Source organism: Rhinatrema bivittatum, chromosome 5 (genome assembly GCF_901001135.1).
Source record: "Rhinatrema bivittatum chromosome 5, aRhiBiv1.1, whole genome shotgun sequence".
In the NCBI taxonomy this organism is placed as follows: Eukaryota; Metazoa; Chordata; class Amphibia; order Gymnophiona; family Rhinatrematidae; genus Rhinatrema; species Rhinatrema bivittatum.
This window is the reverse complement of record NC_042619.1, coordinates 249,669,219-249,693,872: the sequence shown is the minus strand read 5'-3', so window position 1 is coordinate 249,693,872 and position 24,654 is coordinate 249,669,219. Positions and strand designations below refer to the sequence as shown.

Sequence of the window (24,654 nt, the reverse complement as noted above, 5' to 3'; positions counted from 1 at the left end):
CAAATAAACAATCAAACCAAAATGCATGCAAATATTTTATTATGAAACTCCCTGAAACCCTGACCCGTTTGTACTACTGCAATATTACAAATCTATTGCATCAATTGCATATTGACCCAAGATGATTAAGGTATACTGCTGTCTCAGCTAAAAGGCTGACAAAAGCATGATTCCTAAGAATGTGGCCCGAGGACTTCCTGGATGACGTCATTGGGACCTTGACTCTGAAGCTCTGCGCCCCCCCCGACTCAATCGCTGCCAATCCTCCATTTAATCGGGGCGATTTCAGGCCATCTCCGCAGCTCCTGATAGCCTGAAGGATGGGCGCCTGAAACGCCACGTTTTGAGCCGTTTTTAAGGCTCAGACGTGGTGCTATGTGCCAGAGAAGTGTCAGGCCCAGCAAACCACGCTGCCCCCAGGCATCCAAGATGGAGGCTGGATCAGGGTCTGCAGCTCAGCTTGCCACAGTATCGGCAGAAGTGCTGCAGCAAATCTCTGCCAGTGTTTCCTCAGCTTTAGATGGCAGACTTCTCAAGCTGCAGACAGCCATGGATGATATAAAAACATCCATGAAGGGACAGGCTAAGCGGCTAGATCAGGTGGAGCTCCGCATGTCTGACCAAGAGGACCAGCTCGCTACAACCAACAGGCAAGTACTAGAGCTAAGGGAGCAGCAGATGGTGCTGGTAGAAAAGCTAGAGGACCAAGAAAACCGTAATCAGCGGAATAATATAAAAATTGTGGGATTGCCAGAATCTGTGACTGAGAAGGAGCTGTATGATTTTGTGGAGCATTGGCTGCCTGGCACTCTGGGGGTAACCCTGCCAGCGCACCATCTTTGCTGTGAAAGGGCTCACAGGGTGGGCCCTCAGCGTGAGGCTAATAGTCGGCCCTGTCTGGTCATGGTCCGGATCTTGAACTGGTCCCATAAAATGCAGCTTATGAGGGCATGTTGCGGGGAGCTGTGGACCCTTGGGCCGGTCTTGCAGAGTGAGGTGGAACGGTGCTCTGCTGAGAGGAAGAAGACCGGAGGGTGGAGACAGGTGTCACGGAGATCCGGAGTTTTCACCCTGGAAGCCTGCGGACCCCCCGAGAGGAGCTCGTGAGGTCCCAAGCTGCTGGGACTTAGGAGATCACTGGAACCAGTAGAGACTTCACCCTGGAAGTCTGCGGACCCCCCGAGAGGAGCTCGTGAGATCCCAGACCGCTGGGACTTAGGAGATCGTGAGGAGACGAAGGACAGTCCGAGGTCGAGGTAGGCGGCGAAAGAAGAAACCAGAAGCAAGCCGAAGTAGGAGCCAGGAAGTCCAATCAAGGGTAGCAGGAGGAAGGAACGGAAGGCAGGAGAAGCGGGAGCAGGAGCAAGGTTACCGGGAGCGAAGGCAGAACCAGAAGCCGGGAGCAGGATCAGGAGACAGACGACTGCAGCAGAACCAGGAGTCCAAGGACCAGGAACAGCAGCAGCAAGCAGTCACGAAGGGAACCTCGTTGCAAGGCACAGGAAGGATGCAGACACCGGCTTATATCCTAGCCGGCATCTGATGTCATTAAAGGGGAGGGCCGCGGTCCGGCGGGAAAAGCCCTTTAAATTGGGCTTGCGCGCGTACCTAGAGGGGGAGGAGTCAGCTTGGAAGGCTCGGCGGCGTCTCTCTTGTGGAGACGCCGCTGAGAGAAGGCTCAATCTAGGCCTGTTGTCCACGTGTCCTGCTGCCGGGCCTCCGGGGAGCCCGCACAGCCCTGAGTCTGCCGCGGATGCCGCTGGGCGGCGAAAGGTAAGGGCCCAGTCGCAAGGCTTGTGACCGGGACCGCAACAGGGCATACAGGCAGCGGCCTGGTTTGGAGTACCAGGGAAAGAAGATTCTGTTTAATGATTTTTCTGCTGCAGTAGCAGCCCAGCGCAATGCCATGTCACCAGCATGCACTTAAGAACATAAGAACATAAGAAAATGCCATACTGGATCAGACCAAGGGTCCATCAAGCCCAGCATCCTGTTTCCAACAGTGGCCAATCCAGACCATAAGAACCTGGCAAGTACCCAAAAACTAAGTCTGCACAAGATTGGCCAACATTTTACTCGGTTGGGCGCCAAATTTATATAGTTTATATTTATAATATCGTAGCGATTTAGACGCCCTCTGATGTAAAAGCAAATTCAGGGATTCCCTAATTCGCATCACCTCGCTTTTAGCGGAGTCTGACATGCTCTGTATATGGCTGGATTGGGCAGCTCTCAACTCGGCAGTTAGGCGTAATATCTCCACATTACGCTAACTATTACGCTTAGCCACATATGCAATAATATCTCCCCTTAGCACCACCTTCCCGGCCTCCCATAAAATTCGTGGGGTGACATCAGGTGTGGAATTAAAGCAAATATACTCATCCCACCATCCTTTTAAGTATGTTTGAAAAGTCTTGTCAAGCATAAGATCAGGTGGCATGCGCCACGAGGGCACGGCCAGAGGACCTCTTCCTAGTTCAATAGTAATCAAAACTGGGGCATGGTCAGATACAGAAATGGTGCCAATAGTGGCTGTTTTGACCAGATGAAATACAGAGTCAGGGATTAAGAGATAATCCAGGCGTGAGTAGGAGCCGTGTGGGTTAGAGAAAAATGTATAATCTTTCTCTCCAGGATGCAAGGTCCGCCACACATCCAGGAGGGGCAGTTCCTGACAGATAAATTTTACACCCCTATGTTGGTCCCTGGGGTTACCGGTGGGACTACCTCCTTTCTTGGGAGGGTTATGGACCTGAAGAAAATTCTTGGGAACAAACTCAGAACATCCTGGACAAAACCTTCCTCCTGAACTTTCATCGTGCCCATCGTGGGCAAACACCGACCTCCAAGGGGGGGCGTAAAGGGGGGGGTACTGTTACGCGTGCCATCTGCGGCAGACTCTAGCTCCTGTTTCCTCCTTGCTGGTGGCAGTGGGCTGTCAGCTCCGTCCTTGGGCCTTCCCCAAGGGCCTTCCCCGCGAGGCTCGCGGAGAGACGCTGCTATATCTGCCGTGCCCCTTCCTAGGCACGCGCGCACCATTGATGTTTAAGTAGGGACCGCAGCGGGAACCTAGCCGCAACCCCGGATGATGATGTCAACCCAGCGTGCGACGCTCGGCGCACGACACCGGGAAGAAGGCAGCAATTTAAGGAGCGGCGGTGTCGCGGGTCTTTGAGGTCAGTGCAGCACCTTCTTCGTGATTGGCTGCTGCGAAGAGGAAGCCGGGTTCGATCGAGGCCTGGAAGAACGGCGGGTGTAGAAGATCGGCCCCGCGATCGGTGAGGGAGCCCGTGTGGGGCAGGAGCGAAATTAAAGGGCCTTACCCCGACGGGCTTCAGCGCCGATTGCGCAGGCCCGTGCCTCAGCTACCCTGCCCGTCCGTCTGACCGAAGCTCCGTCGGATCCAGGAAAGGAAGAAGCCGGGAGGAAGGCAGCAATTTAAGGAGCGGCGGTGTCGCGGGTCTTTGAGGTCAGTGCAGTGCCTTCTTCGTGATTGGCTGTTGCGAAAAGGAAGCCGGGTTCGATCGAGGCCTGGAAGAACAGCGGGTGTAGAAGATCGGCCCCGCGATCAGTGAGGGAGCCTGTGTGGGGCAGGAGCGAAATTAAAGGGCTTTACCCCAACGGGCTTCAGCGCCGATTGCGCAAGCCCGTGCCTCAGCTACCCTGTCCATCCGTCTGACCAATGCCACTCTCGCCTCAATTAATAACCTCTTAAATAGCATCCAACTTGCCCTTAATACCACAAAAATGGAACTCATGGTTATATCGCCCCCCACACCCCTACATACTACGCCTACAACACATATAACCTTACCAGACACCCAATTCTCCCACCAAGTCCGGGATCTAGGAGTCATACTGGATGACCAAATGACACTCAAAAAATTTATTAACGCAATACTCAAAGAATGTTTTTTCAAGATCCATACACTCAGAAAACTTAAACCTCTACTTCACTTTTCTGATTTCCGCACCGTTTTACAAGCCATGGTCTTCTCTAAAATTGACTATTGTAACGCACTTCTATTAGGCCTACCCAAAAACTCCATCCACCCGTTACAAATCCTGCAAAATACTGCAGCTCGTATCCTCACCAACACTACCTCATAGGAACATATTACCCCTATTTTAAAGGGATTACACTGGCTCCCCATTCACCTTCGCATACAATACAAAACACTATCACTCATCCACAAAGCCCTCCACAATCCTGAAATGAAATGGTTCACTAATTCATTACAATTTCATACATCTAACAGACCAACTAGAAATCCATACCTTGCCACATTGCAGACCCCCTCTCCCAAACTATTTAACTATGCATCTACCAAAGCCCGTGCCCTTTCCTTAGCTGGCCCCTTGTTATGGAATTCCATGCCCACTGAATTACATCTTGAATTGTCTCCTAAGATATTCAAACAAAAACTCAAGACATGGTTATTCACTCAAGCCTACACATGATTCCTACACGCTCTTCTACACCCTACATCTGCCCCTCTCCCCTCCTCATAATAAATATCTCGCTCCTCTTTTCTACCTTTGTACCCTAGATAAACCTTTATGTAATCGCTACTCTGTTCTATTTGTGCCTTTCTCTCCGTCCTTATGCTTTCTCTAAGTTGCATCGCCATTCCTAGCTTCTCACTTCCAAATTATATTTTTTTTCTCCCAGCCTCCCCATGTTTTTCCGTTAATTTAAGTTATATTTGTTACCACTATAAGTTTGCTTTATTTAAGTTATATTGCTGTTTTTATTATTTTTTATTTTTATTTGCTTTATGTAAAAGACTTCAACTATTATTATCTTGTTCAATGTATAACACTCCGGCGTATGTTTTTGTTCTCTGTACAACGACGTGATATCTCTGATGAGCGGCGGTATATAAAAAGCAATAAATAAATAAATAAATAAACATGTGGATAAAGGTGAACCGGTAGATATAGTATACTTGGATTTTCAGAAGGCGTTTGACGAAGTTCCTCATGAGAGGCTTCTAGGAAAAGTAAAAAGTCATGGGATAGGTGGCGATGTCCTTTCGTGGATTGCAAACTGGCTAAAAGACAGGAAACAGAGAGTAGGATTAAATGGACAATTTTCTCAGTGGAAGGGAGTGGACAGTGGAGTGCCTCAGGGATCTGTATTGGGACCCTTACTTTTCAATATATTATAAATGATCTGGAAAGAAATACGACAAGTGAAATAATCAAATTTGCAGATGACACAAAATTGTTCAGAGTAGTTAAATCACAAGCAGATTGTGATAAATTGCAGGAAGACCTTGTGAGACAGGGCATCCAAATGGCAGATGAAATTTAATGTGGATAAGTGCAAGGTGATGCATATAGGGAAAAATAACCCATGCTATAATTACACAATGTTGGGTTCCATATTAGGTGCTACAACCCAAGAAAGAGATCTAGGTGTCATAGTGGATAACACATTGAAATCGTCGGTTCAGTGTGCTGCGGCAGTCAAAAAAGCAAACAGAATGTTGGGAATTATTATTATTATTATTATTGGAAACAGGATGCTGGGCTTGATGGACACTTGGTCTGACCCAGTATGGCATTTTCTTATGTTCTTATGAGGACGGAGTCGGCGGGCTACTGCCGTCAGAGATGAGGGACCAGGCGCTGGATTCACATGAGAGAAGTGAGGGGGCCGAGCCGCGGGTCTGCTGCAGCCAGCACGCATAACAGTTCCATATTAGGAGCTTCCACCCAAGAAAAAGATCTAGGCATCATAGTGGTTAATACAATGAAATCGTCAGTTCAGTGTGCTGTAGCAGTCAAAAAAGCAAACAGAATGTTGGGAATTATTAGAAAGGGAATGGTGAATAAAACGGAAAATGTCATAATGCCTCTGTATCGCTCCATGGTGAGACCGCACCTTGAGTATTGTGCACAATTCTGGTCGCCGCATCTCAAAAAGGATATAGTTGCAATAGAGAAGGTACAGAGAAGGGTGACCAAAATGATAAAGGGGATGGAACAGCTCCCCTATGAGGAAAAGCTAAAAAGGTTAGGGCTGTTCAGCTTGGAGAAGAGATGGCTGAGGGGGATATGATAGAGGTATTTAAAATCATGAGAGGTCTAGAATGGGTAAATGTGAATCTGCTATTTACTCTTTCAGATAATAGAAGGACTAGGGGGCACGTCATGAAGTTAGCAAGTAGCACATTTAAAACCAATCAGAGAAAATTCTTTTTCACTCAATGCACAATTAAGCTCTGGAATTTGTTGCCAGAGGATATGGTTAGTGCAGTTAGTGTAGCTAGGTTTAAAAAAAGGTTTGGATAAGTCCATTAACTGTTATTAATCAAGTTATTTTAGAAAATAGCTACTGCTATTACTGGCATCAGTAGCATGGGATCTACTTAGTGTTTGGGTACTTGCCAGGTACTTGTCACCTGGATTGGCCACTATTGGAAACAGGATGCTGGGCTTGATGGACCTTTGGTCTGACCCAGTATGGCAATTTCTTATATTCTTATGTTCAAAATGAGTATGCAAATTAAACATTGAGTATTCAAGTGAGAGGAGTTTGAGCAGAGTAAATAGAAATGAGAATCTTCTAGCGCAGAATGCGATAAATGCACACTAATGCAGGTTTTAATGCCGGAAATAACTACATCTTTTTTTTTTGCAGTACAGTGAAAAAACGTTTTATCGTGCTCCTGCAGTCGATATCGCGGATCGCGGATATTATCACAGCGATTATCTTGCGTGATAAAAAGAGGTATTCTAACAGACACACTTACCAGGCCTTCCTGGGCCAAAGAAACATCTGTTCTTTCCTAGCCTAGCTTCCTAAAACCATAATGTTTGTGGCAAGTTTAATTGTTGGGGGATACTGGATGCTTTGTGAAGTTCGCCACAGACAATAACAAGAGGAACAACAACAGCCTCAAGAAAAGGCAAGGGCAGTTCCAAGCCCTCCTAGGGAAGTCCCTGCACCAGAGGCAGAGCCACTGGTCCTGCAGGGTTGGGGCCCACGGCAACGCCTGGCAGCCATGCGGCCACGGAGGAGGAGATACAGGGAACATATCTTTCCTCCTCGAGCATCATTGCTGAGCATGCTAGAGAATTATGAGGTTAGCAGGTATCACTTCAGCTCTCGGGCTATCCTGGAATTATTTGAAGAAATTCGAAGGGATCTGGATCCTGTTATGGAATGGTCCCACGCTGTGGCTGTCCTTACCAAACTGTTGGCCACCCTGGCATTTCATGGCAACCGGCTCCTTCCAAACAACAGTAGGAGTGGTGGGGGGAATGTCCCAAACCACTTTCCTGTTGTCTGGACCAGGTCATAACAGCTGTCTCTGACTGCATTAATCGCTACATAGCATTTCCTTGGGACAAGCAGGACTTGATGAACTTGAAGAGAGGCTTTTATGCCCTCACAAAATTTCCCAGTGTCCTGGGAGCTATCGACTGCACTCACATGGCCATCATTCCACCCCGTGACAGGGAGGAGATGTACCTCAACAGACAGCTCTTCCACTCTATCAATGTGCAACTGGTCTGTGACTCTCGAATGCGCATTCTCAATGTGGTGGGCCAGATACCTGGGAGCCGTGCATAATTCCTTTATTTTTAGGCAATCGGGCCTATGTAAAAATTTTGAGGACAGCCTGTACGGTGACAGTTGGCTCGTAGCTAAGAGAGATGTTGTTGCGTTCTTGCCTGTTCTCGCCCTCGCTCCACCCTCTCTACCTTAGAGGCGACTCCCTTCGGGTCTGACGGACAGATGCTGCTGCGGCTTCTCCTTGCAGTTCTTCCTGGAATCCCCGGGCTGGCCTGATTCTGCGGATCCGCCATGTTCCTGATGATGTAAGGGTGCGCGCGCGTGCGCGCTCTAGAGTTTGTACCGGCTAGGGCGCAAACCTTGGGGGCGTCCCCCCGAAGTGACGTCATCTGCTTCCAGTTTAAAAGGTCTTTGCTTGCAACTACGAGTTGAGTTAGCAAGGGGTTTGACTGCGGGGATCATTCCGACCTGCTTCATCCTCTGCTGCTCTGCCTCCACCACCTTACTTAGGAGTACCCGCTCCTCGGGGGCCCCGCTCTCTCTTCTTGATTTCAGATTGCTAAGACGGGATCCGGTACTCGCTCCTCGAGGGCCTACGTCCCTGAATGCTCAGAAGACTCCTTACTACCTGGAAGCGATCGCAGACGCGAACACAGTGAGTTCTATTACAGATAGGAATCGGTACTCGTTCCACGAGGGCCTATATTCCTAATCTCCGAAGACTCCCTTCTGTCTAAGACTTTATCGCAGGTACGGAGATCGTGAGTCATTATTATAAATTGCAGATAGGAACCGGTACTCGCTCCACGAGGGCCCATGTTCCTAAATCCCTTCTCAACTCTCTTCTATATCAGAAACTATTATATATCTATATCTGTGCATTACTATTATAGATTGCAGATAGGAATCGGTACTCGCTCTACGAGGGCCTATGTTCCTAAAACCCTCCAAAGACTCTCTTCTATTCCATAAGCCATCTCATACACAGATATTGTGAGTTCTCATTCCAGACTGCATATAAGGACCAGCAGTCGCTTACGGCTCCTGTTCCTGAATATACTGAAGACTCTCTGTTGCATAGAAGCCATTACAGACATCTACAATTGTGAGTGTATCATCTACTACTGGTTATGTATCCAGCATACCTTGGCTACTCACTATCTATAGTCTCTCTCTACAGCTCAACAACCCAGAGACCGCAAATCCAGTATCAGAAGGACTTCAGCCCTGCCGGGCACATCAGCTCAATACTGCCACCTCTGGTGGTTCTACTTCCTGTCTAAAAAAGAACTATCTGTGTTGTCTCCAGCCTAGCCGGTGGTCCCTCTCAGGACATCCTCTTGAGGGCACTGTCATCTGCCATCGGCCCAGGGATTCACCAATTTACCTCAAGTGTTCATTCCTTACACTACTAGAGCGGTATTATATGACTGCCACTCTGTGGGAAGCTAACCCACTACAGAACACCCACTCCGCCTACGGAGTATTACAATTGTTAGCTCTTCCCCTTGGCAGGGTGATCCATAACCAATTGCTAACTCCCTGGCGGACTTAGAACAGATTACCAACGCCTCCCCTTGGCGGGATAAGGTATTACAGATTCTAACTCCGCCCCGGGGAGCAGTTCCTATAGATTGCTACTCCTAGCAGCAGGGATTGACAACAGATTGTTAACTCCTCCCTCTTCAGGAGGAGATCCATACCAGATTGCCAACTCCTCCCTATACTGGAGGAGCTCGATAACAGATTGCTAACTCCGAGCAGCAGATTTATAACAGATGTGTTGCGTTCATGGCTGCTGTTCGCCCTCGCTCCACCCTCTGTACCTCTGTGGCAACTCCCTCTGGGCCTGATGGACGGCTTGCTGCCGCGGCGTCTCCATGCCACTTCTCTCTTGCATACCCGGACTGGCTCGACGCTGTGGATCCGCCATGTTCCTGATGATGTAGGGCGCACGCATGCGCGCTCTGAAGTATGTACCAGCAAGGGCGCGAACCTCAGGGGCATCCCCCTGTATTGGCGTCATCCACTTCCAACATAAAAGGTCTTCACTTTTGCTAACAGATCGAGTTAGCAAGGACTACGATTCGGACTTACTAGTGATTCGTCCAAGCTACTCTGCCTCCTCGGACTTATCAGAGGTACCCGCTCCTCGGGGGCCTCGCTCTCTTTTCTCTATTTCAGATTGCAATAGGAACCGGTACTCGCTCCTCGAGGGCCTAACCCTTTCCAGCTACTGAGCCTCTTTAAGAACCTATGTGAGATTGTCATCTATTACTGGCTTTGTATACAGCATACCCTGTCTACTCACTATCTATAGTCTTTCTACAGCTCAGCAACTCTGGGATTGCAGTTCCAGTATCTGAGGGACTTCAGCCCTGCCAGGCATATCAGCTCACTACTGCCACCTCTGGTGGTTCTACTAACCTGTCTAATAAAAGAACTATCTGTGTCAGTCTCCATACCAAGCCTAGCCGTTGGTCCCTCTCAGGATATCCTCCTGGGGGCACTGTCATCTGCCATCGGCCCAAGGATTCACTTATTTACATTCCTTTCCAGCTGAGTACCCTCTCTAGCACTCCGCTGGTACAGATTGCCAACTCAGCAGTCTACATCATAACAAGATTGTTAGTTCCACCTACGGAGCATATCAGATAGCTAAACCTCCTTCCACGGGAGCCAGTTCCTAACAGATTGCAACTCCGCACGGTGACTCATAGAAGATCCAATAGATTGCTAACTCTTCCCCTCTGGAGGAGCATAACCTACTGATTGTCAACTCCCATCTGCTTGCTCCTCCCATCAGCATAGCAGATTCTAACAAGATGCTTCTTCTTCTATTCCATCTCTGGTTATCTGTTTGTGGCAAACGGCATGGGCATGGGGGTGGAGGCTGGGGATGTAACAGCATCACTGCCATAACAAGTGGCTTCTACGCTTAGGTCTGCAGTCCTTTACCCCAGGGCCTTTACCCTTTACTCCAGGGCCTGCTAATCTTGTGAGGCAAACAATGCACTTGCCTGAAAGCCTGGTGTGTGAGCTGGCACTATACACTTTCTACATGTTCACTTTCTAAATTGCCCTGATCCTATCGTCCCATTGGGAGCCACTGAAATATTACTGGTCAATCACAAGCTTGAAGTGTCCACACTGCTGGTACTTCCAGATCACATGTGGCCTGTTAGTGATGCGTCAGCCAGAATGTCGGCCACAGTTTGTCTCGAATCTCTCACAGCTAAATCAGAAGCAGTGTCCTATGCATTTTGGGGGCCATGTATATTCCCAGTGTCAGGGCTCATAAATTGGGTTCTCTGGAGGACATACTGCAGAGCAGGCAGGCACTTGCCCAATCACACCATGAAGGAGCATTTTTTCTGCTAGCACAGGTATGTCAGCTCTTATGTATAGCTTCAAGGTTGGCTGACTGCTACACACCAGTAACCTTAACTCTGTTGCGAGGGCCTGGCACACATTTCTTGGAATCTGCAGACACAATTTAGTAGTCCGGAAGAACAGAGCTATATTTGGCTACTGCTATCTTGCACATATACTGGCCCAGAACAAAGTGGCATGCCCTTAGGGTAGAAAAATCGGCCTCTAAGGCTCAGGCAAATCTACAAGCTAGCTTCTACAGTCTTATAGTATGCAGTGGTTTGCCAGCCAGATCTGCAAGTCACTGTGCTATGATTGATGCCTTAAATCTGTTGTTTCTGCAGGAGATTCTGGGTTCGGTTGCAGGACCTGGCTTCTAACCCCGTTGCCTTTCCCAACATGCCAGCAGAGATGAGACACAACAAGGCCTTATGTTCTATCTGCTGTGTCATCGAATGCACTTTCGGAGTTCACAAAAGTCTATTTCGCTGTTTGGACAAGACAGGTGGAACTTTAATGTATGCCTCACCCAAAGTTGGAGATAGCAAATGTTGCTTACCTGATGTAACAGGTGTTCTCACAGGACAGCAGGATGTTAGTCCTCACAAATGGGTGACATCGAGGATGGAGCCCACCACGGAAAACTTCTGTCAAAGTTTAAACAGAACTTTGACTGGCCCCTACTGGGCATGCCCAGCAAGGCACTGACCCTGCAGCCAGCAGGGGTCTCCCTTCAGTCTGATTTCAAAGCTACAGGCAGTGCCTAAAAAGTAAAAATAAAACGAACCCAACACCGCGGGGTGGCGGGCGGGTTTCGTGAGGACTAACATCCTGCTGTCCTGTGAGAACACCTGTTACATCAGGTAAGCAACATTTGCTTTCTCACAGGACAAGCAGGATGGTAGTCCTCACAAATGGGTGAGTACCGAGCTGAGGATGTCCTGACTGGCACCAAATGCACCCAACGGCGTGCAACAGGCACAACAACTGGGGTGGAATTTGGTAAAGGGCATCCGCACCCTACCGGGAAGGTGGAAGGGTGTTGGTACATCATGTTGGAAAAAGGTTAAGCAAGACAGATTGGCCGAAGATGGAGTCTTGTCTTCCCGCTTTGTCCAAACAATAGTGGGCTGCAAAGGTATGGAGGGAACTCCAGGTTGCAGCTTTACAGATGTCAGGAAGCGGCACCGATCGAAGGTGTGCCACCGAAGTCGCCATGGCCCTCACAGAGTGTGCTTTTACACGGTCTTGAAAAGGAATGCCAGCTTGCTGATAGCAAAAAGAAATGCAGTCCGCCAACCAGGAGGAAAGAGCCTGCTTACCCACAGGTTGTCCTAACTTGTTAGGATGGAAGGAGACAAACAGTTGAGTGCTCTTCCTGTGAGCAACTGTACGGTCTAGATAAAAAGCTAAAGCCCGTTTACAGTCTAGGGTATGCAGAGTCTGTTCCCCAGAGTTGGAATGGGGCCTGGGAAAAAAGATAGGTAGTATGATGGATTGATTGATATGAAATTCAGAAACTACCTTAGGTAAAAATTTAGGGTGAGTGCGGAGTACCGCCCTGTCTTGCAGGAGTTTAGTGTAAGGCGGATAGGTGACTAAGGCCTGTAACTCACTAACCCTGCGAGCTGAAGTAATGGCCAACAGGAATAATACTTTCCATGTGAGATACTTCAATTCACAGGAATGCAGAGGTTCGAAAGGTGGTTTCATTAGACGACCAAGAACCAGATTAAGGTCCCAAGATGGGGTCGGAGGACGTAAGGGTGGTTTCAGATGGAGCAAGCCTTTAAGAAAGCGTGTCACCAGGGGTTGTACTGAAATAGGGACACCCTCTATACCTTTATGGAAGGCGGCTACCGCACTGACATGCATCCTAATGGAAGAGGTCTTTAGACCGGATTCTGATAGGTGCCATAAATAGTCCAAGAACTTAGAGATTGGACAGGAAAGGGGATCAAGGGACTGAGAAGTGCACCATGATGTGTACCTTTTCCATTTATATGAATAGGATCTTCTGGTGGAGGGCTTTCGTGAAGCTATCAGGACACGAGAAACCGAATCCGAAAGGTTAAAAGGCTGAAGGACTAACCTTTCAACATCCATGCCGTCAGGGACAAGGCTTGGAGGTTGGGATGGAGGAGGCATCCGTCGTTTTGAGTGAGCAGATGCTGATCCGTTCCCAGAGGGATGTGCCTGCGGATGGAGAGATCCTGGAGTATGGGAAACCACACTTGGCGTGGCCAGTGGGGTGCTATCAGGATCATGGTTCCTCCGTCCTGGCGAAGCTTCACGAGAGTCCTTGACAGAAGAGGAAGTGGAGGGAATGCATAAAGCAGACCTGTCGTCCACTTGAGGGAGAAGGCATCCCTGGGCTGAGAGTGCTGGCTCCGACTGAGAGAGCAGTAATCGTCCACTTTGTGGTTCTGAGGGGACGCAAAGAGGTCTATGCGGGGAAAACCCCACTTGTGGAACAGAGAGGTCACTACCAGAGGATCGAGTGACCACTCGTGTGGTTTGAAGACACGGCTCAGTCGGTCTGCCAATACATTGTCTACTCCCGGCAAGTAAGTGGCCTTGAGGTACATGGAATGGGAGAGGGCTTCTGCCCAAATCTGCGCAGCTTCCTGACACAGAAGGAAGGAGCCTGTGCCTCCCTGCTTGTTTATGTACCACATGGCCACTTGGTTGTCTGTCTGGATTAAGATTATCTGATTCGATAGATGATCTTTGAAAGTTCTGAGCGCGTAGCGGATTGCTCGAAGTTCCAAGAAATTTATCTGGTGTTCGGCTTCCTCCGGTGACCATAACCCTTGGGTTTGCAATTCGTCCACATGGGCCCCCCAACCGATGTGGGAAGCATCGGTGGTTAGGATTACCTGTGGATCTGGTAGGAGAAAGGGTAAGCCTTGAAGGAGGTTGACTTGAGTTGTCCACCAGGTTAAAGACAGGCGTAGCGCTTGTGTAACTGTGACAATGGAGGACAGAGGCTGAAAAGCCTGAATCCATTGGTGTCGTAGAGTCCATTGTGTTACTCTCATGGCTAGTCGGGTCAAGGGAGTGACTTGAACCGAAGATGCCATGTGTCCTAGGAGGATGAGGAATTGGCGAGCTGTGGCAGTGTGTTGAGACTGGAGCTGGCGAGCTAGGGACATGAGCGTTTGAACTCGTTGAAGTGGAAGGTAGGCTTTTGCCTGTAAGGTGTCCAAGTCTGCTCCAATGAAGGATAAGGTTTGAGATGGGACTAAGCAAGATTTCTCGTAATTGACAAGAAACCCCAAGGAAAGGAGTGTGTGAATTGTCAACTTCAGGGAGGATTGAGCAAGTTGAGGAGTGGAGGCCCTGATTAGCCAATCGTCCAGATAGGGGTAGACGTGGACACCTTCCTTCCTGAGGAATGCTGCTACCACTACGAGACATTTGGTAAAGACCCGTGGAGCAGATGCCAGCCCGAAAGGTAGTACCCGGTATTGATAATGGTCGTGGCCTATCAGAAAACGCAGATACTTGCGATGAGATTGTGTTATCGCAATGTGGGTATAAGCGTCCTTGAGGTCGAGAGAGCACAGCCAATCCCCTTTTCGTAAGAGAGGGAGCAAGGCGCCCAGGGTTACCATCTTGAACTTTTCTTTTTGCAGATACTTGTTGAGGGCTCGAAGGTCCAGAATTGGACGTAGTCCCCCTGATTTCTTTGGTATGAGGAAGTATCTGGAATAGAATCCTTTCCCTTGTTGACAAGGAGGGACGGTTTCTATAGCATTTGATTGTAGAAGAAGGGATACTTCTTGTTGTAATTGAGTCAAATGGCTGGTTAGACTCCATGCCTGAAGGGGCGGGGAGTCTGGCGGAAGAGTTATGAAGTTGAGGTGGTAACCCTGTGCGATAATTGCTAGCACCCACTGATCTGAGGTGATCTGTTTCTAACGGTGTAAAAAGTGGTACAGACGACCTCCCACAGGGATGTGTGGAAGAGGGATTTGGCATGTGCTCAGTACAGGGAAGTCAAAGGCCCGCCGTAGGCCCAGGAGGTGGGGCTACAGTAGGTCTTTGCTTTCTCGGCTGACGAGGCTGAGGTCTGCTGGAGGACCGTGCAGGACGAGCCCTAGCCGATGGAGGAAAGTAGCGACGTGGTCGAAAGAACGACTTCTTAGAGTCCTTCTTTGGTGGTTGCTTGGAGGACACCTCAGGCGGGACAGATGAGAGTTGTTTCAACGTCTCATGGTGGTCTTTTAACTCCGCCACAATCTGTTGAATTTGCTCTCCAAACAAATTGTCACCTAAGCAGGGTAAATCAGCAAGACGATCTTGGACCTCTGGACGAAGGTTGAAGGATTTTAACCAAGCCCAACGTCTGGCTGAGATGGCTGTGGCTGAAACCTTCGTGGAAGCATCGAATATGTCATAGGCAGTTCTGATGTCGTGCTTCCCTGCCTCAAATCCTTTGTGAAGAAGGGCTTGAAGCTGCGGTTGGTATTGGTCTGGTAATGTGTCAGCATAGTCTTGCATCTGCTTAAGGATGGCTCTGTTGTACTGCGTAATGTAAAGTTGATATGAAGCTATGCGTGAAATCAACATAGCTCCATGATATACCTTTCGTCCCACACTATCCAGGAATTTATTGTCCTTGGTAGGTGGAGTAGAAGAATGTGGTTTCAGACGCTTGGCCTTCTTTTGTGCGGACTCAACCACAACAGAGCGATGATCCAGTTGAGGCTTTTGAAAACCTGGTGCTGACTGGACAAGGTATGTGGAGTCAGCCTTCTTGTTGACTGGGGAAACAGAGGAAGGAGATTCCCAGTTTTTCTTGAGCAGATCCAAAAACACCTGGTGAATAGGAATAGAAGCGATGATTTTGGAGCATCCAGAAATTGAAGCAGTTCCATCATCTGGTGTCTGTCATCAGCTTCAGATTGTAGTTGAAAAGGTACAACTTCTGACATCTCTTTCACAAAATTAATGAAAGATAGATCCTCAGGAGGAGATCTTTTTCTACTCTCTGTAGGAGAAGGTGGCGAAGGCAAATCTGTGTCAGAAGAAGTATCATCATCATCACCCCAGGTATCGTAGGGATCATGTGGGGCTTGTAGCCCTGATGGACCTGGCTGAGGCTCTGAAGGCATCGCTGGAAACCGAGGTGGAATCGGTGCGGTAGGTGGAACCAGAAATGGCATCGATGGCTTCGGTGCTGCCGATGGAATCGGTGCCTGGCGCGGAATCGATGGAGCCGAAGGATAAATCGGTGGAGAAATACCAGAAGGTACCGATGGAACTACCCCGGAAGGGGGAAGTCGAAACGGTGTTTCTCCTGCCGATGAGAAACCAGTCGGAGACGGTGGTGTTGTCGATGGCACTGGAATCACCGATGGAAGGGCCGTCATGAGTGCCTCCATGTGGCTCAGTAGCGGTGCTAGCGCTTGCACCAACGGCTCGGTGGACGGTTCCCTCCTCGGTGGCGAAGCCGGTGCCGGCATCGGTGCCGGGGGCGGCACTGGAACCGGTGCCGGAGACGGTGCCGATGGAGGTTGTAATTTCTTCATCGCTTTCTCGATGGCCTCCTGGACCAGCCGGTCCAGTTCTGCCTGGAGACCAGGGGTAACCATACCCGGCTCGACGGGAGAGGGAGGCTGAGGCAGGGCCGGAGGGACCACCGTAACCGGTGGGATCACGGCCCCCACACCCCGAGAGGGTGAGGGTTTCCTCGATGCCGGCGAACGAGACGTGGAGGGTGTCCGGTCTGTTCGCGGCTTCTTTGTCGGTGGCTCGGCTTGAGCGGAGGTCGATGGCTGTGGATCCTCGACAGGCCGAGACTTGTGCCGTCGATGGCGATGCTTTTCTTTCCGATCCCCTCGCCCATCCGGGGAAGGGACAGGAGTCGACGGCCGAGAAGCGATCGATGGCGGACGGTCACCGGAGGGTTGACGATGGTGGTACAACTTCGACGGTGCCGGTTCCGAGGACGTCGATGCTATCGATGGCGTTGGGGTGGGTGCATGGAAGAGGAGCCCCATCTTCTCCATCCTGGCTTTGCGACCTTTGGGTGTCATTAAGGCACATTTGGTGCAAGTCAGGACATCATGCTCACTACCCAAACACATTACACAAACCCTGTGGGGGTCTGTGATGGACATAGTCCGGGTACAATCCGGACAATGACGGAACCCCGTTGCCATGGCTGGAAGCCAAAATTTAGGCTGGGGATCGGTAAGTGCCAACAGGCCTCGAGGGCCAAAATCGACGGTAGTCGATGGAAAAGGCAAAAAACTTACCGGGTTCCGTAAGATGACTAAAAATTTGTCGAAGGGAGACCCCTGAGGGGCAAATTTTCTTAGGAAATTAATTTCCAAATTCCTGTCAGGAACGTGGTTAGAGAGCTCCTTTCACCGCGTGGCAACTGCTGCGCGGAAAAAAGAAGACTGAAGGGAGACCCCTGCTGGCTGCAGGGTCAGTGCCTTGCTGGGCATGCCCAGTAGGGGCCAGTCAAAGTTCTGTTTAAACTTTGACAGAAGTTTTCCGTGGTGGGCTCCATCCTCGATGTCACCCATTTGTGAGGACTACCATCCTGCTTGTCCTGTGAGAAATAGTGCTGCTCTGCTGTATCTTCCATAATCTTGCTCTACGCCATGGACTAACAATGGAGATACTTCTAGATCTCCCCCTAGATCCTGCATGTGCCCCTGCACGAGCCGAGGACACCACGCTGAGTGGCAGCCAGCTTCAACAAAACCTTATACAATGCTACTTTGCCTAATAGGCCTCACCTACCCCATCCCTTTCCAGGGAAGGGAGGCCAATAGAGTGTTAGCTGCTGCTCTCTTCTCAATCATCTTTCTTTCTCTCACTGCTTCTCTGTCTGGGTCGGCATGTAACAGAAAACACGTATGCCTACTTAGGATTCCTCTTGACAATGAAGCAGTAGACTGTACTTGAAAAACAGTTGTCAAAGTAAAGATAACATCAAATACATGTGGCTGCCATAATGTGTTCTGCCTGATAGTGGCACTAAATGAGGCATGTGTGGCACGTGAGTTTGTGTACGACTGCCAACATAGGGGTGGATTTTAAAAGGGTTACGCGCCTAACCCTTAAAAAAAAAAACCCTGTGCGCGCCGAGCCTATTTTGCATAGGCTTGGCAGCGCGTGCAAGCCCTGGGACGCGCGTATACCCCGGGGCTTGAAAAAAGGGGTGGGGCGTGGGCGGTCCGGGGAGGTCCGGGGGCGGGGCGGGGCGTGACCTGAGCCTCCAGGCACAGCAGCCATTTGCCTTACAAAGGTAAGGGGGGGTTCTAGGTAGGGCTGGGGGGCGGGTTAGGTAAGGGAAGGGAGGGGAGGGGAAGGTGCCGGGGGGGCGGGAGGAAAGTTCCCTCCGAGGCCGCTCCGATTTCCAAGCGGCCTCGGAGGGAATGGAGGCAGGCTGCGCGGCTCGGTGCGCACAAGTTGCACAATTGTGCACCCCTTTGCGCGCGCTGACCCTGGATTTTGTAACATGCACACGGCTGCGCGCACATGTTATAAAATTGGGCGTAGATTTGTTCGCGCCGGGTTGCGCAAACAAATCTGCGCCCGCGCACAGGTTTTAAAATCTGCCTCATAATGTTCATTGCTTGGCTAGCTAGCACAGTTTGGCTTGCCATTCCTTCCCAGTGGGCCCCATCCTAGCGCTCACATGTGGATGAGATAGTGCCATAAGTATGATGGGACCCCAGCTGCGCCTTAAGCATGGAAAGCAACAGCTCTAGAAATGCTGTAAATTTCAAATAGCTCTGAAGCTTAAAGGCACAGCTTAAAGGTACAAGTAGAGAGTTTAAGATTTCAGTAACAGAGTTCTGATTTTACTGCCTCATTCTGTAGCTGAGAAACGTGTGCATGTTAAGTTATACACCTGTACTGGGGAGGCTGTGTCACATGGGCGTGCCAAGACACAGCTGTCACCACTGCCTCAGCAGTTTCAGAGCCACTGCTGACTAGGTTTTCCAACTAGATCCAGATTTACAGGACATGTTGATCAAGTACTGCTATTATTTGCACGCATGCAAGTATTTATAGTCTTTGTTTTGCTAGGAAAAGCTATAGGGAAATCAGATGAAATCCCAGCATGTAATGGCTTCAAAACCAGAACTGCATCTTCCTGTCCTGAAAATAGGAGCCAGTTGGCAACCGTATTGCTGACATCAAAATGCTCAAGTAGCAGGCCTTCACTTATAGCCTTGGGTAAAGTGCATGTGCTACCTGGTGCCATTCCTACAATGCTCACAGGTACTTCTAAGCTAGATACCTCTTGGTGGTTGCATGCACCCCTACATAGATGTACGCTACTGTTGCAGACACGCCTTGTGGCTACGTATTCCATGGTGAATGCGTGTGGGAAAGCCCTGGGAAGGGGCGTAGAGGTGTGATCGCTTGCTCCTGTGTAAGTGTGAGCCCTGGTCCATGAGATAACTCAGAGAGGAGCACCCAAGATACCCCGAGGATAGGAAAGCAAGTGAAAAGCAAGTGAAAACTTACTAGTAACAGTAACATGGAACAGACTTAATTTTTGGGCACTTGCCAGGTTCTTATGGCCTGGATTGGCCCACTGTTGGAAACAGGATACTGGGCTTGATGGACCCTTGGTCTGACCCAGTATGTCATGTTCTTATGTTCTTATGAACGCGTGAAGGAATGGAACCGGATCAGGGGACTCCTGGTCTAGAGAGTTAAGAGTCAGAGCTCATAAGAGAAGGATTCCTGGAACTTGGACTAGATGAGGACTCCTGAACATGGATGAAGAAGAGGTGTACTCTTGAAGACAAGACGAGACAAGACTCTTGAAGAGGATGAAGAGGAACACTCTTGAGTACGAAGACAGACAAGACGGGACTCATGGAGATGATGAAGAGGAACACTCTTGGGTACGAAGAAGAGACAAGGATCTTGGAGTAGAGTAGGGACGAGGCTCTTGAAGTTAGGGAGTGCTATCCCTCAAGGCGCCCTGCACAGCCCAAGGACTGTTCACGGACCACCTTGTCCGCTGCGCACACTACACAGCCCGGAGGCTGGTCGCGGACCACGCTAGGAGCGGGAGGAGCACCAGATGAAGAGGAGTCGGGCAGCACTTGACGGTCCAACGGAGAGATTCCAATCTACCAAGCATAGACTGATTGGAGAGTCCGGGGAATGCCAAGATCTGCTGACGTGTTCTCTAGGATAAAGAGGTGTAGTGAAGAGAGAGGTACGCAGAGGATAGTACCTCAGAGAAGCCATCTTGACATCAGGGAACCTAGACATCAGAAGAGATGGACGACAGCAGGAATGGGCCTCTGCTTAGGGTAGGATCTGGAAGTCTTTGTAGAAGAAGAAGACGGACGAAAATCTGGATGAAGGACGTCAGGACGCCAGGACATCTGGGACTCAGAACAGGTGGACTTCGGGACGTAAGGACATCGAGACATTGGAGCGTCAGGGACATCTAAGAATAGGCAAGGGATCCCAAGGCTTGTGGAAGGAAAGCCTGAGACTGGAACATACCATGAAGAAGGTTGACAACAGGAAAGACCTGGAAGTTTGACGAAGACATCACGAAGAAGACATCACGAAGAGAGAAGACTTGAAGATAACCACTTTGGAACAGTGGAACTCCGAGGATGGAAGCTCTGGAGGGTGTTAATCCATCCGAAGGCACTGAAGGAATGAAGCAGTGCCTTTTTATAGGGCAGGAGCAGGAAGAGCCTTGAAGACGTCATCTGGGAGGGCTGAAGAGGAACTTCCTGCTTTGTCCCTTTAAATGGAGAGAAGAGCCACGCGGCCAGTCCCTAGAGGGAGCCCTGGAGCCCAGGGGGAGGAGCCAAGGCCTGCAGCGACGCTGGAATGCAGGAGAAGGTAGGTAAAGGCCTGAGGTCATCGGATAGTGGCTCCTGCCGCTGAAGAGGAAGCTCGGCGGCAGCACTTGGGTCGCGGTGAAGGGAAATCCCCATGAGGGGATTCCCCCAATGGAGAGGAGGCTCCGGCTGCATCCTGACCGTGAAGAAGGTGATCCCCGGCAGGAGGGGTTCCCCCGAAGATGGTTGGAGACGCGGCTCCAGCCGCACAGGAGGGCCTGCAGCATGGTAGGAGGCCGCGAAGGAAGGAGGCAGCGCAGCTCAGTGGCAGACTGGGCCACAGAAGAAGAGGTAAGGCCCTGTCCACAGAGCAGCCATGGGCAGGGGCGAAACACCTAAATGATAATGTGCAGAAAGTGAGGGCCTTGGCTGTTGGGATGTCATGTAGGTTTGGTAACCTTCTCGGGGAGGCCAGACAAGGACGTAAGTCCAGCTCTGTGAAGGCAGAATTGGGAATCAGATGGTATCCTGCCTTCACTTGTATTTTCCAATGACCTCTGAGATGTCACTGTCACAGTATAGTTTCTAGTGACTCTAAGAGCACCTTCATCTCTCCTAAGCAAAAGTTCATATCATAGAACCCAATGCTAAGGTGTGTTAGAAGCTCCTGGGTTTGACTGAGCCATCACAGTAGCTTTAGTTAGATATGGAGATGTCCGGGTGCTGCAAAGCCCTTGGCCGTTATGGCTCACCAATAGTCATGTGGTGCTGCAGTATGTACGTATGTATGTACCCGGAAAATATGCAGAGTAGTTTGTGTGTAGCAATAGCTAGTATCACTCACAGTCCTGATGCAATCTGTGACCACCCTTAAAGCACATAGGCTGAGTACTCCTGTGCCAAACAGCTTGCAGATAGTTCTGTTTCCAACATCACTCCACACGTTTCCACATGGCTGCCACGACTTGTAACCAATCAGGAAGAGCTGCTGTCCTCTAGGCTATGCCTCATGTGGTGTTAGTCACTTTTAAAGTTAGTGGTGTGCAGGGCAGGTGTGCTAATACACTCTCAATGATCTGCTCTGTGAATAGCATTAAGGCTAGAGAAACTGATGTCAGCTGATGACTTCAGGAGCCTTCAAGCTGCCTCCAGGATAAAAGAGCCACAGTGCTGAATATATAGGCCTACTGCTCCCAGAGGTCTCATATGGTTGGCATGAAGGCTGATGGCCTTTCTCTGTTGGTCTCTTGTAGATATGCATTTAGTGCCGGCCACATATAGATAATCTGTGCCGAGTAAGGACTCAGACTATCTCATTAGCAGTTAGGGTCAGGCAGCCACAGATATCAATGTTGTTTGATGACAAATAATTCAGGAACAAATGCATTGCCCATGTGTAGGTACATGAAGTGCTGCAGGTAGTCAGTACTCAATAGATAAGTGTGTCAGTGTGTGACTCGGTGCGTGATGTGCTGTGTTAGCCTCTATCAATCTCACTTGCTATGACTTGTTATACTTATTATATTGTTATACAATACTCTACTACTGTACCATATTATAATGTGGCTGTAATGTAATATAGTTGCTTTCTTTCTTTCTCTCAACGTTAACTCTATTCCTCACTAAACTCTGCTTCTCTTCTTCGACATCCCGTTCCTTTTGAATTTCCCTTGTTAGATGTAACTATTATTTTCCTCCTACTGATGTTAATTGTTACCCCTGTTATTATGTAAACCGATGTGATATCCATTTGAACGTCGGTATATAAAAGTTTTAAATAAATTAATTAATTGTCTGGGGGTGCTGTTGCACTCGGAGGTCCCTCCCTCACCACAGCAATTTATACCCCAGGGCAGGTAGTGTGTGTGCATTCATTTTGCACACACTGCCTTTGGACAGCAGTGACGCAGTGCTTCCACTCTTGGGAAAGGGTGTCTCTGAGAGTTGACAGTATGGGCTGCTGTATGAATGGGCTCATGCGTTGTACTCTTAAATTTCCCCAGGCCACTCACTGTTTATACCTTGCGTTGAGAGAGCGGTGGAGATGTGAAAGTTGCCAGCATGACACACCAAATATGCATTCTTACATGTGTGTATTAGTTGACATTTGCCTGTAATGCACACTTTCCTCCCCCCCCCCCCCCCCCCAAGGCTTTTCCACCTAGTACTTGGAATGGGCCTAACAGTCCAATTATTTGAGTGTGTGCAGGGTTCCCAGAGCTTAAGCTGCCAGAGAGGCTTGCCACTTTTTTGAGAGAGGTAGTGTGTGGTTAAGAAGCTGTCCACTGAACGTGGGGATGCAGGGATGGCAGGAACATGGAGTGGCAAGGACCACGTAATGCCATTGATGTAGGGCTGATTCAGATGAATGGTTAGTGCCAGCATGAGGTCAGATACCCGGTGCAAGGGGGAGTGGGTGTTGCTTTCCTTGGCAGGTGCCCGAGACCTTGAGGCAGTTCTATTTCAGATTTCCTTTTCCAGTCACTGGTCTCCTTAGCCTCCTCTCTGTTGATCATATCATGGACAGTTGCCATTGATGCTGCCACCCCAGGTCGCATCATTTGACACTTACTCTGTCCTCTGTATACGCAGGTAGGGTAGGGCTATCTTTACCATCCCTGTTGAATGTAACTTTGATTCTTCTGTTTATCCACTTATTTAAATATGTTTTTTCTGTTACTATCCCCTTGTTCGATGTAAACTGACCTGATATGGTATTTAACCATGAAGGTCGGTATAGAAAAATACTAAATAAATAAATAAATAAATAAATAAATAAATAAGTCTTCATTCAGCTATATGTAGGACAATAGGTTTACTGTGCATTCAAACAGCTGGTATGCCCATATCTGCTGTAAAATCTAGGGGACAGCTTTTGCTTTGCACTTTTGGCGTTTCACTTGTACACTAACCAACCTTTCCCTTCAACACTGCTCTGTACTTGCTGACTGTTGGAACAGAGTGTCAGCTGCTGTGTGATAACTAGGGAGGAGGAGTGAGGTGATATTGTTGTGTCGAGAATGTCCACAGGCGAAGAGCAGAGGGCCTAGAGGGCTGCTGCTGCTTGGGACCAGCCTGACTTGCACAGACTGACTGCCATCCCTGTAGTGGGCTGCCTTTGAGATCTGCATGCTACCTGTAAGGTCATCCTTACCTTACATATATTATACAGATCCCCAAGCCAGGCCAGTACAGAGGTGCTAGCCAGTCTGTGCAAGTCTGCCTGGTCTGAAGCAGCAGCAGCAGCCTTCTAGGCTTCTGCTGTTGACCTATGGACATTCTTGACATGACAATTCTCCCTCACTCCTCCTCCCTAGTTGTCACACAGCTGTTGACACTTTGTTCCAACAGTCAGCAAGTAGACGGCATATTTTATTTTGCATGAATCCTACAAATGGTTGGGTACAGATAGTCTGTGAGTCATGACACAAGTAAGGGGGCCCAAAATCAAGTCTTCTGTGATGATGATTCTAATTTCACCGTTTCACCACACAAGCTCTACATGTAGACAATATACTCTGTGGGCCAGCTAGCTAGTGTCCATCTCACATGCAGGCCCATGTAAGCAGGAGTTAGCTAAGAGTATGCTGATGAAGAAGGCAACAGAAGGCAATACTGAAGGTCCCCAGTAATGAGCTTCTTCTTTACCTTTTGCTGCTTTCCTTAGGAGCATTCACTGAGCATTCAGTTGTATGGCCTAGCTCATATGGTCTTGTTTGTTAGATAAGTGGCTAGTTGGAATGTGCAAGGGCATTCTAGCATGCAAGCTAGAATTGAGGGTAAACCTTCTACCTAGTTAACTACATAATGAAAGGATACAATCAGAAAGTGTAGTTTTCAAAACAGTGACCACTTTATTAGCGAAAACATGTAGTCCACTGTTTGAAATAAATTCAATGTCTTTGGTAATCACATTCTGCAAAGACAAGATAGCAAATAGCACAAACATTGTAAATT

General features: G+C 49.1%; 1 protein-coding gene across 2 annotated transcripts in view; it reads right to left on the bottom strand.

Moving 5' to 3' along the window:
- Positions 1-24,654, bottom strand: part of PEBP4 (phosphatidylethanolamine binding protein 4) — an 846,886-nt gene that overhangs the window by 603,014 nt on the left and 219,218 nt on the right. The window lies entirely within an intron of this gene.